The sequence below is a fragment of the Triturus cristatus genome, chromosome 3_2, assembly GCF_964204655.1.
Source record: "Triturus cristatus chromosome 3_2, aTriCri1.1, whole genome shotgun sequence".
NCBI lineage: Eukaryota > Metazoa > Chordata > Amphibia > Caudata > Salamandridae > Triturus > Triturus cristatus.
The window spans coordinates 957,188,551-957,205,963 of NC_140584.1; positions in this window are offsets into that span (position 1 = coordinate 957,188,551).

Consider the following 17,413-nt stretch of genomic DNA (forward strand, 5'->3'; position numbering starts at 1 on the left):
ATTTTAGTGTTAGATGTGGGAGGACACTGGTGATTTCCCTTTGAGACTGCCACACACACCCTCAGAGCCCAAGTTTAGTGTGGCTGATGACTTTTGTCATCTTAAAATCATGGCATCATGGCATTTTGGGACAGTTTGCAGCAAGGCAAACAGAAAATACTGAAAACATGGGTAGGTTTGGCCCCTGGATCTTTGACCCCTTGTTTAGGCAGTGACGTAGCAAGGTCAGGTGGTAAAAGACATATTTTTGCCATTTTGTCACCCCCCTGAGTGATGCCCGCACCCTTTGCACCCACCTTCCTACGCCACTGTGTTTAGGGAGTGGCCACGAATAACCACCACCCGCTGACTGGTGTCAGGCATAAATGTGGCACCTCCAGGCACCCACTTCAGAATACTTTCTGGACATGCAAAAGATTAGAAGTGTACTGGACCTGCTGTCTGTGACTTGTGAGTAGCAATGAAGACTGGACCAGGACCCTCCAGTACTCATGACAAATAAGTGGACTCCAACGGCCAGCTGGCTTATCTCCTGTGTGGCTAGAGTTTGAAAGCGAGCTGCAAGAGTCCTTTTCCCTGAAGTGCCAAGCTTACTGGCTGCAACGAGAATTCAACTGGATTTTGTTGTTGGCCTCTGCCTGATAAACTGCGAGTCTTTATGTGCCTGGCCCTGAGGGCCTTAGAAGTGTACTCCTGTGTTTTATTGGGACTTAAAAGATTAGGACGGTAAAATCTTTTACCAGGAAAAACCTGGTTGGTGTATCCGACCAGCGCTCCATCTCAGTCAACTTGAAATCATGCATAAGTCCTGGCTTAATGCAAACATTGAATACCATTGGCGCTCTGTGATTTTTGGAGCTATTTTTTCTTAAATGTTTCAAAATTCATATATCTGGTTCTTCTTATTGGATTTTTGTCGCTTTAGAGTCATTTTGTATATTCATCTTTACTCTATTTTTCTAATTCATTTTGGATTTTTTTGTTTGATGTTATGACTTTATTACTGCTTTGGTTCTGCATAAATACTTTACTCACTGTCCAAAGTTAAGCATATCTGCTCTGTGCCATAACTACTAGGGGGTTGAGCATCACACTGGCAAGCTGAGTATCTTCGGGGCAAGCTTTGGGCTTGTTGACTTCCTTTCACCAAGATCTTCGGGCTCCAAGTAGCCCCAACCTCAAGCATCTCCAGTGACCAGAATCTTTGTCCACACCACATCGTTTGCACCGTGGCCGGCCTCTGTTGGTGAGCTGCTCGAGTTCCTCTTGCGTCTTCAGTGCCTATGGCTTGTGGGTCCTGTTGAGGGTCACCTTTGTTTCTTTTGGGCTCCCCTGATTGCTTGGGGCCAACCCTGACTCTCCAGCTTGTGGTGAGTCCCCTTTACCTTGCTGGTCCCGACATTGCACCTTCTTCAACTTCTACCTCGTTTACAGTTGCCAAGGTTTGTTGGTGCTCCCGACGGACACCGACCCCTCAACTCTCGAAACCCGACTTGGGGCAGCTCGTGCATGGCTCCTGGTCTTCTTCAGCATCACCTGGTCCTCACAGCTGCAGAGTCAAGGCCACCGTCAACTCTCCTGCAACTCCTGACATAGGTGGGAATTTATCTTCCAGGTCTCTGGGTCACTCCTGAGTGACATAGACTCTGTCCCCTCTGCTTGCAGGTACTTCTCATCCTGAATCCACCTCCAGATTCCCCCGGACAATTTCTCCTTCTGCAATTTCTTGCAGTCCTCCATTGGGTTTGACTGCGTTTTCCGACACCACTGCACACCTATGCACCTGGCTTCCCTGTCGTAGGTAACGTGTGTACTAAGGTATCCACGGATGGGGTGGCTCTCCAACTTTCTGTCTTCCACTGGGTTTCTTTAGGGGTCACTGGGAAGGGTCCTTAATCTTTAAAATTACAACTGCGACTTACACGTTGATTTGTACAAAGAACACGGTTGTGTTCCCACACTCCACACGATCTCTGTGGGGCTCCTAGCCTCTCACCTTGGGTGGTTTCTCGCATCCTCAGCACTTCTACGTCCTCTGGACGTTGTCTTGACATGAGTCGTGGTTCTTATACCACTTACTTAGTATATGGTTTTGTCCCGCTCCTGGGGTCCACTGTGTATTCTGTACTATTTACTTGATTTCTACGCAAAGTATTGCGTGCATTGTGTACATCTCCGAGTGGGAGATATTTGTACATATTAGTGTGTGTTGTATAATAAATACATATTTTTGTAAATACATCGTTTGGTGCTTTTTCACTTAATCTATACATATAAGATTGTATTCTGGTAAAACAAGATGCTTTACACTCTTTCTGGACTAAGCCTGAAAGCTGCTCTCCACAGCTACCACTTAGAGAGCTTTCTAAGGTTATCTAAGACCTCTTAAATCACCAAAAGGGTTGTCTGGACTGGTGCAGGGTGCCCTCTTACATTAGTGGACATCATATACCAGGCCAGCTTTTCACACCCACTTTTCAGACTTATATCACCCTTCCAAACAGTGTTTATTATCCATTCACCTTAATGGGCACCATCTCAAACACCTAAATTGACTCACGTTTTTGAGTCTGTCATTTTATGATTGGAGGCAGGGGCTGCACCAGGCTTGAGCAGTATGGGCTTCTGCCCAGGACCTTGTGCTTAGCAAATCATTATGAGCCGCAGTGCCAATGCACCATAAATTAAATCTCTCTTTTTCTGTCTCCCTCAGCTGGCTCTCATGGAGTTGGGAATAAAGGTATCCTTCGCTAGGTTTTGCAGTGCTAGGCCATGACTGCGTGACTCAGGGGAAATCCCGGGTCTTGCTACACTGTACCATGGCTATGTGCGTGGACCCATGCCAGGAGAATATCCATCATTAGCGTAACAGGTGCAGTGGCCCTAGGCCCCATGTGTATTAGAAACACTGTGCGCCCTAATTATGGCTGTATTTTACGTGGCTGTCAAAACACTCAATAGGGTTGGGAGGGTTCCTTTACTTTACCCCAGGGCCCATAGCAAGATTGCTATGCTGCACTCCCCTCTCCCATGCGCCTCTCAGCCATTTTCTGGCACTGCGAGACCCAGAAGAGGTTCTCCGTCTCCTGGTTCTCACAGCGATGGTTGGGTGCTGCAAGGCTCAGGTGAGGTAGTGCACTTCTTTGGACTTACAATGCTGGGACATGGCTGTGAGGCCCCGGGAATAGGGCCACTCTTGGGGGTATAGTTTTTAACAGTGTAGCAGGTGCAGTAGCACCAGGGCTCAGGGATGTTAGGGACCACCAGGAGTTGTCCCAGGTGTTGGGGTGTGGGCCCATGATGAGTACTTTGGTTTTGTCCGTGTTGAGTTGTAGGCAGCTGTTCTTCATCCACCTTGTTCTCGCTTCCATTCCTTCTTTAAAGTTGTATTAAAAGACGTTGGGTTCGGTGGATAGGGAGAGGATGAGTTGGGTGTCGTCTGTGTAGGATACAATGTTGAGTCCGTGGGATCTGATGATGAGTGCGAGCAGGGCCATGTTAATGCTGAACAGGGTGGGGCTGATGAAGGATCCTTGGGGAACTCTGCTGGTGGTCGATGTGAAGTCCAAGAGGAAGGGTGGGAGTCTGACCCACTGCGTTCTGCCAGAGAGGAATGAGCCGATCCAGTCGAGGGCCTTGTTCCGGATCCGTGCGTTGTGGAGTCTGCAGGCTAGGGTGCAGTGAGAGATTGTGTCGAAGATTGCGGAGAGGTCCAGGAGGATGGGTGCCACAGTCTCCCCTCTGTCGAGGAGGGAGTGGATTTTGTCTGTTGCGGTACGGAGGGCAGTCTTGGAACTGTGGTTTTTCCTGAAGCCGGATTGGGAGGCATCGAGGATGCTTTTTTCTTTTTTCGATGACTTTTGCTGGGGACGGGAGTAAGGAGATGGGTCTGAAGGTTTTGAGGTCGGTGGGGTACGCCAAGGGTTTTTTCAGCAGAGGGTTGATCTCAGTGTGTTTCCAGTCATCAGGGAAGGAGGCGGTCTCGAAGGAGCGGTTGATGATTCGTTATAGCTTGGGGTAATGATGTCAGTGGCTCTGTGGTAGAGTGGGTTGACTTCATGGTCTTCAGGGTGTCTTCTGTGGTGAGGGTGGTCCAGCTGTCAAGTGTAGGCTGCGGGGTGTCGGGAGTGGGGGGTGTCAGTTCTGTGTGATGGTTGTCATCATCGAAGTTGTCGTAGATGGTCTTGATTTTGTGGTGGAAAAGGGAGCTGAGTTTGTCGCAGAGGTCCTGGGAGGGAGGCATGTTGGCAGTCCCGCTGTTGGGCTGGGTGAACTCTTTGATGATGTTGAATAGTTCCTTGCTGTTGTGTGCATGGGTGGAGATTCTATCCTGGAGAGCTTTCTTCCTTGTTTTTCTGATGAGCTTGTGATGTGCGGTGGCGGCTGCTTTGAAGATGTCGAGGTTAGCTGTTGTTTTGGTGCTCCTCCATATCTTTTTGAGGCATCTGCAGGTTCGTCTGGATTCTCGGAGTTCAGTGGAGAACCAGCTGGCTCTCTTGGCATGTGTGTTGGTAGTTTTCTTGAGGGGGGTGATAGTGTTGGTGCAGTCAGTGATCCAATTGTGCAGGGTACAGGCTATGGTATTTGGGTCGTTGTCCGTGGCAGCTGGAGTGGAGCTGCTGACGGAGGTGATGAGCTGGTCGTTGGGGATCCTGTTCCGGTTCCTGCGCGGGAGCTGGAGTGGAGGTCGGAGGTGGTGGTTGTTTTGAAGGTGAAGTGGATGCAGCGATGGTCCATCCATGGGAGTTCAGAGGTATGGCTGAAGGTGGTGGAGTTTCCTGCTGTGAAAATGGGGTTGAGGATGTGTCCTGCTGAGTGCGTGGCTTCTGGTACGATCTGTTTGAGTCTGATGTTAAGGAGGTTGTCCAGGAGGGAGGTGGAGTTGGGGTCTTGAAGGATGTCGAGGTGGAAGTTGAGGTCTCCCAGCAAGCTGTAGTCGGTGGAGGTGATGCCTTGTGGGGTGATGATGTCGGTGATGGAGTCAGAGAAAGGTGCACAGAGAACAGGGGGTCTGTAGATGAGGGTGCCTCGGAGGTTGGTGGTCGGGTTGGTCTATATCTTGATGTGAAGGTGTTTCATCAGGTCTGTGGGTCCATCGGTGTAGGCGCTTAAGCGGAGGTTGTATTTGTGGGCGATGGCGATGCCTCCTCCAGGGCGGTTGGGGCGATCCTTCTGGGTGATCGCGATGTCTGGTCCCGAGGCAGCATTCACCCAGGTTTCTGAGAAGAAGTTGACGTTGGGGGAGGTGCTTTCGAGGAGGTCCCAGATTTCCGCAGCGTGTCTGTGGAGTGAGCGGACGTTGAGGAGGATGCAATGCAGGGTTTGGGGTGTGGTGGAGTTGTGGCGGCAGTGGCGGACGTTGAAGGGTCTGTGGGTGTCGATAGGAGAATAACGCTTGCAGTTGTTGTCATGGCCTGTGTTGAGAGCTCCTTGGCGCTGGCCGCGGTCGGGTCGCGGACGGGCGCAGACGGTCTTGCCTTTGGTGAGCCCGCGCAACAGCAACTATTAAGTAGGGGTCGGGGGAGGGCGGGATAGCAGGAAGGCGGGAGTGTTGACACGTGGGAGGGGGAGGGCCCGCGGGGTCAGCGGCAGAAAGCGGGGGAAAAAGAAAAGAAGGGGAAGAGGGGACTAAGACAGTAAGAAGGGAACAAGGAAAGGCAAAAAAGAGAAAATGGGAAAAGGTAAGAATAAGGAGAACAGGCATAGAAGCAGAGATGAGCAGAAGGCAGAGGGAGGCACAGAGCTTCGAACACCAACCTTGCAGCGCTGGGGGCTGGCACTCTAAGGTGGAGCTGCGCGAGGGGAAGAGCAGTATTCTGACCAGGAGGTCAGAGGTTTTGCTCCCATGCGCATGTCAGTTTGGCCGGCCGTCTCAGTAGAAGAAGTAAAATATTGGCAGTCGATGGACCAGACCAATTATAAACCATCAGACTTTTATATTTCACTCACCAGACAGTTGTGCTTCATAACCCTGCATCGACTGCCAATATTTTACTTCTTTTTTAACCCTACCAGAGGGACCCCTCAATAAACTCGTAAACTGGCACACGTTAGGTTGTTATAAATCGAAGGCAGACTCTATTGTCAGCTCCACAGACCCGCACGCATCATCACAGCTGTTTTACTATAAAGATCTCCGACAATGTGTCCTCTTGCGGGGCCCGTGGGGCATTGCAGCGCTAGCCCCACGAGGAGCAAAAAACAGATGATGAAGCATGACATCCGTATGGGTGTGTGAGGGCATCACTTCCTAATAAGAAAGATCCCCCTCACATTTTTCTATTTCCAATCATCTTTTTTAATTCTTTCCAGACAGGAAAAAGTATCCCAGTTTTGTTTATACACGTCAAACCTTTCTAAGGAGCATGGGTACTGGACCTTGATCACGCTCCTTGTCCCTCTCTTATTTTGATATATGCAATAAAAGGAGACAACAGACAAGTGGACAATACCTAACAGTCGATTCTGCAGCGATGCTGGCATTAGCTAGGATTAATTATTTTTGTATGGCTTGACATATACAGATCAAATTACACATCGAATGGCATAGATTAACTTGTTGAAGTACTTTTAAATAAATGTCACGAAGATTGTTAATTGGTCCATGTATAAATTGCTTGCTATTTTCTGCGAATTTATACATTACGCAGCTGCTGTAGCGATAATGACCAATGGTATACAGTGAGGATATGTTCAGGGTTATCATGAGGAAATGCTGTTTCCAATGTATCCCTTCAATTCTTTTTAGAAAGGTGTAGTCCCTGCATTAAGAATTTTGCTCCAGTACAAAAGGTAGCAGGAAGTGAACTAGATATATGGCGGTTTTCTCCAACAAGCTACAATTAAAGGAATCTATGGGTCGCCACAGTTGTTTCAAACTCTTATGTACTTTAGGTAACAGGTAAAAACACATGATAATACCGTACGATCATTCCCAAGGTACCTGTATTCCTCATAGTCAAGTATGCCTTTGTCCTTCCATTCACTCAGAACATCAAGCTACGTTTCAATGGTAACATTGTACACTTCACTCGCAAAGGTATCTTTTTCCTCAACCTTATGCCCTGTTTATATTTATACATGTAACTTTCTAGGTCTTTCGTACGAATATCAAACTGTTCAGACCCTATTTGACCCAAAATCTATTCCCTTAGTTCTTTTAGTTCATTTTGGGGGAAATTTACTAAGATTTTGCGCTGTGTTTGCGTCACTAAAGTGACGCAAAACGGTGCAAAATCTTTTTTTCCTAATGAACTTTCCAGAGCTAAACTTGTACTTTTACTTCACATTACTTTGCACCATGGGGCGTAACAAGGGTGATGCATGGGCTTTCCCATGTAATCGCCCAAGGTTTATCACGCTAAACCCAATTTACTAAAAACAGCAGATTGGGTTTAGCGTGAGAAAACTGTGCCCTTTTCAACTAGGAGCAAGAAAGAAGAAATGCTTTCATTTCTCCTTTCTTTTCCGACTTTGAATGCATGCTGCACTGTGGGATGCAAAGTGGGAAAAGATTTGCATCGTGCCCAGCTTAGTATTTTGTACAGGAAAGGTATCCTTCCTGTACAAAACCTATGCTATATGAGCACGCACAAGGAGTCCATTCATCCAGACGCGACCCCGGTTTCTCTTCACTTGGCCCCCTTTTATCGTGATGGAAGACAGCGCATTGCTACAAACCTAGACGTCCTGTCCATTGTATATGATTATAAACTGACCGGGGAGCTATCTACGATATCTGAAATCCATCTCTATCCTAGTGACGGGCAATAGCGTTCTGCCATACGTTGCAGATCAAGATTCCTCATCAACTGTAAATAATCAAAATTTGACTAGGGAGCTATTTATCATATTTGAAGACCATTTCTATCGTAGTTGTTCATAGAAGTTCTTTTGACACAAAACTTTTAAATATATCCAGTAAGCTGAGTGGAACCCCACATTGGATCAGATTTGAGTACAGGCAACCATACCTCTCCAGATCAGACAACATCTTTGGGCCTGATATCGCTACATCCAATCGACAGATCCTTGCCTTTGACCTCGACACCTTTCTAAGATTATTTGAAACGTATATACATGGCGTCCTGATGAAGGCTTTGAGCCGAAACACGCGTAGGAGGAATTAACATCTACAGAGCCATGCCTACATGAATATATTATCTATTGACGAATATTTGAATTTAATTGTTTTTTATGCTTAGAATCATTAGGATTCTACAATTATAGAGTCATGTCCACATGAATATATTGTCATCTATAAACCTGACATTGATATGAACTTGAATGTAATTGTTCTTAATGTCTAAAATTATGATGTTATAAAATAAACAAAACTATATTTTTTGTACCTATTAGTACATGCAATCATTTCTTTGTCTGCCCTTCTAGGTCCATGTTATTTTAAATACTGTTCCTAATTTATCTTGTTTGCAATTGTTAGAAGCACCCTGTTTTAGGACTTATTTCAGGGGTACCCATATTTTTTCAAACAAAACCTATGCTATACTCATGCACACACCCTAGCGCTACGGTGCTAAGGTGCGTGCATGGCGCACTGCAACTGAAATCAGCGCCGGTGAAAGGGGAGGAGAGAGCCATATCTTTAAAAATATGGAGCTCTCCTGCTCCCTCCCTGTTGCGCAACGCAGCACAGTCTCGTGAGGGGCTGCGCTTCGTTGCATGGAGATTTTGTAAATCTCCCCCCTTTGTGTTCTATCTAAAGCCACATATTTCTGAAAACTAGACACCCTGGGCAGTCCAGGGAGGTATGGCTTGCGTGGATTCCCCAATGTTTCCCTACCCATAATCCCCTGCAAACCTCAAATTGAGCTGAATTTTTTTTACTTTTTCCACTCATTCTTGGGTGGGGTCACCGTGCCGGCACAAATGTCCTAACATCCAGCGTTCCCCTTGTTCTCCCGAATAAAATGATACCTCACTTGTGTGGGTGGGCAAAAGGCCTGTAACTAGGCAGGGCCAAAAACATAGGGATTAAGGGTATAGCACAGTTCTCAGCGCTACATTTAAAAAAAAATGTTTTTAGCTGGCACTTTGCAAAAAAAAAGGGTCAGTTTTCACTGTAAAAATGTGGAGTGTCCACGTTGCGTTTTGGCCCATTTCCTGTCGTGGGCACTAGGCCTACCCACACAAATGAGGTACCATTTTTATGAGGAGACTTTGAGGAATGCAGGTGGGTGGAATTTAGTGGATCCACGCATATTCCAGAACTTTCCCTCACAGATATATGAGGATTTCTTTTTTTTAATTTTTTACAAAGTTTTATGTTTGCAAGGGATTTTGGGTAAGAGAACCTGGTGAGAGCCACACAAGTCACCCCCTCCTGGATTCCCCTGGGTGTCTAGTTTTAAAAATTGTATCGGTTTGCTAGGTTTCCCTGGGTACCGGCAGAGCTAGGGTTCAAAGTCCACAGCAACGCACTTTAAAAACAAAGGGTCAGTTTTCACTGTAAAAATTTGGTGTGTGCATGTTACATTTTGGCCTGTTTCCTGTTGTGGGCACTAGGCCTACCCACACAAGTGAGCTACTATTTTTTATCGGAAGACTTTGGGGAATGAGTGGTGGGTGGAATTTTGCAGATCCATGCAGATTCCAAAACGTTCCATCTCAGAAATGTAAGGAAAATGTGTTTTTGTCTTTTACAAAGTTTGAGGTTTGCAAGGGATTCTGGGTAGCGGAACCTGGTGAGAGCCACTCAAGTCACCCCATCCTGGATTTCTCTGGGTGTCTAGTTTTCAAAAATGGATATATGTTTGCTAGGTTTCCCTAGGTGCTGGCTGAGCTAGGTGTCAAAATCCAAAGCTCGGCACTTTGCAAAAAAGGGGTCAGTTTTCACTGAAAAAATGTGGTGCGTTGTGAGCCGTTTCTTGCCGCGGGAACTAGGCCTACCCACACAAGTGAGGTACCATTTTTATCGGGACACTTGAGGTACCATTTTTGTTGGGAGACTTAGGGAAACACAGAATTGTAGAGCAACTGTTATTACCTATTGACTTTCTATGCATTTCTGCCTTCCAAATGTAAGACAATGTGAAAAAAACAGAATTCACTTTGAAAAATGTCCTATAATTCACATGCTAGTATGGGTACCCACAATTTCGGAGATGTGCAAATATCTACTGCTTCTAAACTCTATATTTTGTTCCCATTTCGGAAATACATAGGTGTCCTTGATACCTATTTTTCACTCTTTATATTTTACCAAATGAATTGCTATATACCCAGTACACAATGAAAAACCATTGCAAGACGCAGTTCAGTTATTGGCTCTGGATTCCTCGGGTTCTTGGTGAACCTACAAGTCCTATATATTCCCACAACCAGAAGGATCCAGCGGACGTAACTGTATATTGCTTTCAAAAAGCTGTCATACTTAGAAGAAGATACAGGTGAAAACGTTGGCACAAAGGGCTGTTTTTTTTAACTAATTTTCAATTTTTCTTATTTTCAACTGTTAGTTTCTATAAAAAAAATCTTGAAGGATCTACACAAATGACCCCTTACTGAATTCAGAATTCTGTCTACTTTTCAGAAATGTATAGCTTTTCAGAATCCATTATTGCTTTCACACCCATTTCTACCACTAACTGGAAGGAGCACAAAAAGTAGCAAAAATAGGCTATGTCCCAGTAACTTGCCAAAACCGTGTAAACAAATGTTGGTTTTCTGACAAAAGTCTGTCTGTTCCTGAAAGCTGAGAAGATGGGGATTTCAGCACCACAAACCATTTATTGATACCATTTGAAGGGAGAAACCAAATGCTTTCTTCTGCAGCACTGCCACAAAAAACCAGAATTTTTATTTATTTCATTTGTAGAGCACATGAATCATCCCGGTTGGGGTATCTCCGCGCTAAGGCCGCATTCGAGACAGTGAAGTAGATGGCTCAGAACAGTGAGGTTTTTAGTTTTTTTCTGAAGGCCATGAAGTTGGTGCATTGACTAATGTCCAATTGGTTCCAGGTTTGAGGGGCTAGGTAGGAAAAGGCTTTGCCTCCTAATCTGGTTTGTTTTATACGATGTACGGAAAGGAGGTCCTTGCCTCCTGATCGGAGGGTTCGCGAATGAGTGTATCTGACCAGTTTATCCGCCATATATCTTAGTCCCATTTTATTTAAGGCTTTAAACACCATACAGCTGATTTTAAATGTTATTATTTTGCGTATGGGCAACCAGTGTAATTTACGAAGCAGGGGGAGTGAGGGTGTTCTGGGGGGAGCACTGGTTACTAGGCTGGCAGCCGTATTCTGGACCACCTGTAGGCTGCTCAGGGATGTTTCCTTTGCAGAGATCAGCAGGGCATTGCTGTAGTCCAGGCGGCTTAGAACCAGAGCATGTACCAGGATCTTGCGCGTCGAAGAGGGGAGAAAATGAAAGACTTTATGAAGCAGGCTGAGTGCATGGAAGCATGCCCGCTTGGTAGCCGCAACATGCTCATCCAGGTTTAGTATGTTATCTATTAGGACCCCAAGATTCTTAACCACAGTTTTTGGGGATGGTGCTGGACCCAGTTTCTCGGGCCACCAGTTGGGTGACCAGCATGTTATTGCATCTTTGAATAGCATTATTTCAGTTTTTTCTGCATTCAACTGAAGGAAGTTGCTGCTCAACCACTTTGTTATGGTTTTCATACCCTCTGCGAAGATGCTCTTGATGTTAGGGATGTTTTTGTCTAAGGAAAGGAGAAGTTGAGTGTCGTCCGCCTAGGATATGGGTGTGAATCCTATGTTCCTTAGAAGTGATGAGAGTGGGGCAACATATATGTTAAATAATGTGGGGCTAAGGCAAGAGCCCTGTGGCACGCCCTTGGATACCATGGTGGTCTGAGATTTGAAGGGACCAAGGTTTTCTGTTTGGGTTCTCTCCTTCAGGAAATCTGTCAGCCAGTTAAATGCATTGTCCTGGATGCCTATGGCTCGTAGTCTCTCCAGCAGGATCTGGTGAGAGATGGTATTGAATGCTGCGGACAGGTCAAGCAGCATGATAATTACTGCTTGGCCAGCGTCCGCATGCATCGGAATGTCATCCGTGATATTTACCAGAGCTGATTCCGTGCTATGTCTCGGGCGAAAGCCTGACTGAGAGTAGTCAAGGCAATCAGAGGATTCTATGAAAGAAGACAGGTGTGTATTAATATGTTTTTCAAGTATTTTGCTATGGAAAGGGAGTAATGATATTTGTCGGTAATTGGAAATCAGGTCAGGAGGTAATTTGGTGTTTTTTCTAATAGGCATGATCTGGGCGGCTTTCCGTTCACTAAGAAGTGTGCCTTCCTTGATTGAACTATTTAGAATGTGGCATAGTGGGGCCGCCAGCTGAGTTGCGAGTCCTCTGGAAATTTTTGCTGGGATGAGATCATTAGGGGATCCAGTTTCATTGATTTCAGTAGAGATTCAGTGTCTTGAATGGTAGGCAGAGGAAATTCCTTAAGTGTTAAGGTGCTTGGTGAGACGGGGGGGGGGTTAAACGTTGAGATTAGGGTGTGTGCTGGTGGTGGTTGTTATTTTATTGTAAATGTTCTCAATTTTTTGAGAGAGGTAATCTGCAATACTATCACAGAGAGACTGAGTTGGTGAGTCTTCCGGGTTGCAGGCTTTGGGACTGATAAGAGTGTTGAGTACCTGAAAAAAGGCTTTAGGGGTATTATCAGCCTGTTCGAGTTGGTTGGCTATATATTTTTTCCGGGCGAGTTTCAGGTTTCTGTGGTAAGAGGCTTGGGCAATTTTATACTTTTCTTTGTCAAGGGGGACAAGGGTGCGACTCCATTGTCGCTCTAACTTTTTGCACTGACTTTTTTCTGTTTGAAGGTCTGTTGGGTACCAGGGGGTCTGGGGGCACTTGGGGGTCGCTATGGATTTTTTTAGGGGGATCAGCACATCTATGGTGGGTTTTAAAGTCTGTGGCAAGTCACTTAGGTGCTTTTCAACCGTGTCTGAGGTAGAAATGTGGGGGGGATGAAGGTTTCATTAAAGAGTGTGGGTGTAAGTTTGTGCCACTGTCTATAGAATCGAGGGGTCTGTTTTTCCTGGGTTTTTTGCACAGTAGGCCCCACTAAGCAAACATCAATTTTGGAGTGGTCCGACCAAGACAGAGGGCTGGTAGATTTGTATATCGTGTGAGGAGAATTGGATAGAACTAAATCCAGGGTGTGACCTGCAATGTGCATGGGTGCATCATTGGTTTGAGTGAGTCCGAGTGTAGATAGCTCTGTCAGGAGGGTGGAGGCCTCGGGGTCACCGGCGTTCTCGCTGTGGACATTTAGGTCTCCAAGAAGAAGAAATTGATTCGATGAAATCACGTAAGGGGAGATCAGGTCAATGAGTAGGGTGATGGAGTCGCGGAGGGGACCTGGGGGGGGTGATATACGAGGGCTCCTTTCCAAATCAGCTGCGAGTGAAAGTCAATTCTGAACACTAAGATTTCAATGTGATCACTGCCGAGTTGATCTACTACTGTAGTTTGTTTCGGGTCTTTGTATATGTTAGCCACCCCTCCCCCCGCCTTGCGCAGTCTGTCTAGTTTTTGGATTCGGTACCCATTCGGTAATGCAAATGCAATTGCTGGTGTTGAGGAGGGTTTCATCCAAGTTTCTGTTAGGAACCAGATATCTGGGTGAGAGGAGGAGAGCAAGTCCCAAATATTGACGGCATGCTTGGGGAGTGAGCGAACATTAGCCAGGAAACATTCCCAGCTAGCGGTTTCCTTTCCGAATTTTTTTTGGGGGTGTGTTTGGATTTGGGAATCATGAGGGGCCACTGTACAAATATTCGCAATCTCTGTATTGTTTGTGGGTGTTGTTAGGAGTATACTCTGAAATCTGCAGGTTTTGCACGCGAGGGGGCCCTCCACTGCTAAGGGAAATTTATTGGTGCATGAACACATTCCTTCTTTCATAGCAGCGTGCATTTGTGGTCCCTAATGTATAGTAACTCTTGGCTAGTATATTTGGTGCGGGGACCATGACTAGTTACCTGATGCGAAGTGGAAAAGGCAGGGTATCTGTCTCTAGGCGACGACAAGGCGCAGGCGGGCGTAGACGGGCTTGCCTTAGGGACGCCTTCGGCGTGCCCGCTGCACGCGTCCGCTGCGTGTCGGCCTGGACATCAGTTTTTATAGTTCCAGGCAGCTGGACTGCTGTCCTGTGAACCACGCGTCACTTCCGGGGTGTGGCACACTCCCTCCACTCGATCGGAACAATCCGCGGTGGACCGGGGAGGCACACCCTAGAGTGACACCAAGAAGCGGCGCAGAGCAAGTGAGCACAAAGTAAAGTGACTTTGATTAAAATAATGCGCTTAAAAACATGTGAATCTGTTTTTAAAACAATGAAAGTGAGCAAGTATTCTAGGCACTTAAACGTGCTAGCGTGAGGCAGGGAAAAAGTTGACAGTTCTCGGAGCCCTTTCCCAGGCGCTTCAGTGCTAGTGGTAACAGCGAGATACAGTGAATAATCTAGAGAAACACCTTACTGCTGTCTCAAGCGCGTGAGCTGTATTTGGCTCATTTCTGGGTCCCGTCCCGGGGAATCCACAAACCGTGGGTACTTTTAAAATCCCCATGATGTTGGAAGAAAACTATACAAATTTGGCATGGATACCTTATGTGGACAAAAAGTTACAGGGGCCTACGCGCGAACTACCCCCAAATAGCCCAACAAAAAAAAAAGGCTTAGCACAAGTAGGGAGTAAAAGGCCTAGCAGCGAAGGGATTAAATAAGGAAGCAGTGCTTAATTCTCGTCAGGAGGCCACTGCAGCTAGCACCACACATTGCCCCTGAAATGCTGCCAAAGATAGTAACAACACAACTGCTAACCTCACACTCCTACAAGTGTGACAATTCAGACTATTTCATGCCCCAATGCTATAAGAATGGCTTGGTCAGCCGGTAATAGTCATGTTGTAATTAATAATTTACTGTTGTTGCTGTCTACTCTAAATAGCCAGACAGCGTCAACTTGTGAAAGACTGTCACAAGCACCAGTGTTGACAATTAAGTGCCAGTCCAGAGCACCAGAAACCACCAGCTCAAATTAAGCACTGTAAGGAAGTCGCATAACACATACCTGGGAAAAAGCACGCCTTTATGCATCTCAGAGTCCAAGCCCTAATGTTTGGAAAAAGTCTGTAGGGACACTCATGCTGCCTCATTTCAGGTGTCTGCAATAGGAACGCCTCTTGTGAGTGCAAAAGACGAGGATTGGCTCTGGTCGAGTGAACTCGGATTCCTTCAGGTCGCTCCTTTTGCAGATCACATTTTGATACAAAGGATAATCCAGCTGGAAAATATCAGTTTGACTACCACCTTTCCTTTTCAACTTCCACTGTAACTGACAAGGAGTTGGCAATCCAATCTGGTGTCGCTAATGTGGCCAAGATGAAAATTGACATCCCTCCTAGAGTGCAAGTGATGCAGTCATTCTTCCTCTGTGGGATGGGTAGGGGGACAGAAGAACGGGAGGGTAATGGACTGACCCAGATGGAAGGGAGTAATCACTTTTGTAAAGAAAGCAGTCCATGTTCACACCACCACCTTGTCAGAGACAAAGGACTTAAACCGTGGAAGGGCACTCAGGGCCTGCAACTCACTGACCCGTTTTGCAGAAATAATGACCAATAAAAAAAAGCTATTTTATTTGCTTTACAATAGCAAGCAGCAACAGTAAAGAGGCTTAAACAGAACATTAAAATAACATTTAAGTCCCACTGGGGCATGACAAAGGGAGTTGGAGGATATAGACTTGTCGTCCCCTTAAGGAACGTCATCACAATAGGTGACTTGTACAAGGAAGGTTGGTCTGGGAGATAGAGCAACACCATCAATGCAGGCAAATACCCTTTTTACTGCGGCCCCTGCACACCCTAGCTGAGTTAGAGTACAAAACTGGAGGATTTTTGAAAAACATGTCCATTAAGGGTCATCTTTGTTGTCTGAGCATCATCAAACAAAACTGTGCCATCTCCCACAATCAACACATTTCACAGAGGGGCAACAAACTGACACCGGAGGACTTCCACCACCTCCGGTGGCAGCTGAAAGGCTCTTAGATGCCCCTGCTCTCTCTCCAAGCACGAAAGTGAAGGCCTCAGAGACTGGGTAGCAGCACCATCCCCTCCAACTGAAAGAGATCTACACCGGAAAGCAAGCAGAGCGGGGGACACAGGGAGGAGCGCAGAAGATCTGCATACCACACCCTTCTCAGCCAATCCAGGACAATTAGAATGACGGGCCTGGCCTTGGCGAATCTTCCACAGATGAGGAATCAAGGGTATGGGAGGAAATGTGTAATGCAGCTGAAAGTTCCACCTCAACTGAAACATGACCCACCGAAGCTCCCTTCAACCCTTCAGCAGGTAGTGGAGGGTGCAGAACTACTGGCACTCAGCAAGGAGGCGAACAAGTCCACCTAAGGACTCCACTTGGTGAAGATCTCCATGACTACCTCCCTGAAAAAGGCACCACTCATGATTGGCAATATAAGGCCAGCTGAAGCTGTTGCCTAAGCCATTCAGACACCCCACAGGTGATTGGCAGTTTACAAAATCTTGTGACAGTGTTTTCAAGAACACAACCTCAATGCCTCTAAAGATACGTCTTAGACCCTATTGTTACTTTTTCTTTTTTAAAGTTTTATATAGAGCAAACTTGACCAGAAGGTATTGGAGCACTTTACATGAGGCCCAGTTTTACACAAGGAGACATTCATTTTTGGTAGGCATGGGGAGATTAAGAGATTTGCCCAGAATCACAGGATATTGAGTTGAAGTAGAAATTCGAACCTGGTTTCCCATCTTCAAAGTCGACAGCTCTGGTCTATTACGCCACATATGACAGCAATAGTGTTTGTCGAGATCTTGTATGGATAGGAAGAAGGCCATGAGTGCCATCCGAACTGCCCGCAGCTCTAGCAGGTTGATATGAACGATCTTGCTTCTCTGGAGACCAGAGACCACTGATCTCCAGATCCTCCAGATGAGCCTACACTCTAGAGTAGAGGCAGTTGTCACTACCATGGTCCCCGTTTGAGAGTAATGAAGAACATCCCTCGGTGAAGGTTCACCTCATTCCCCCACCAATCCACATTCATGCAGCGTCCCAGGAGACCACAATGGTGTCCCAACAGACCTCACCAATGTTAAAACCACTGCAGAGTCCTCATGTGTCAATGCAGGAGAAGACAGGAAGCCAGCAAACTTAGAAGGTACAAGACAGTCAAGAATGGAAGTCTTACACCTTCTACGGAGGATGAAACCATCTTCTGGGAATGTGTGATGGAAGCCCGCAGGTGTTTAGCATGCATGCCTTCATCACTCTGGCATTAGAACGAACGTGTCGTTATGATGCGTTCCTTTAGCACGCAAGTCATGACAATGACTTGCATTAGGGGGCGCTGGAC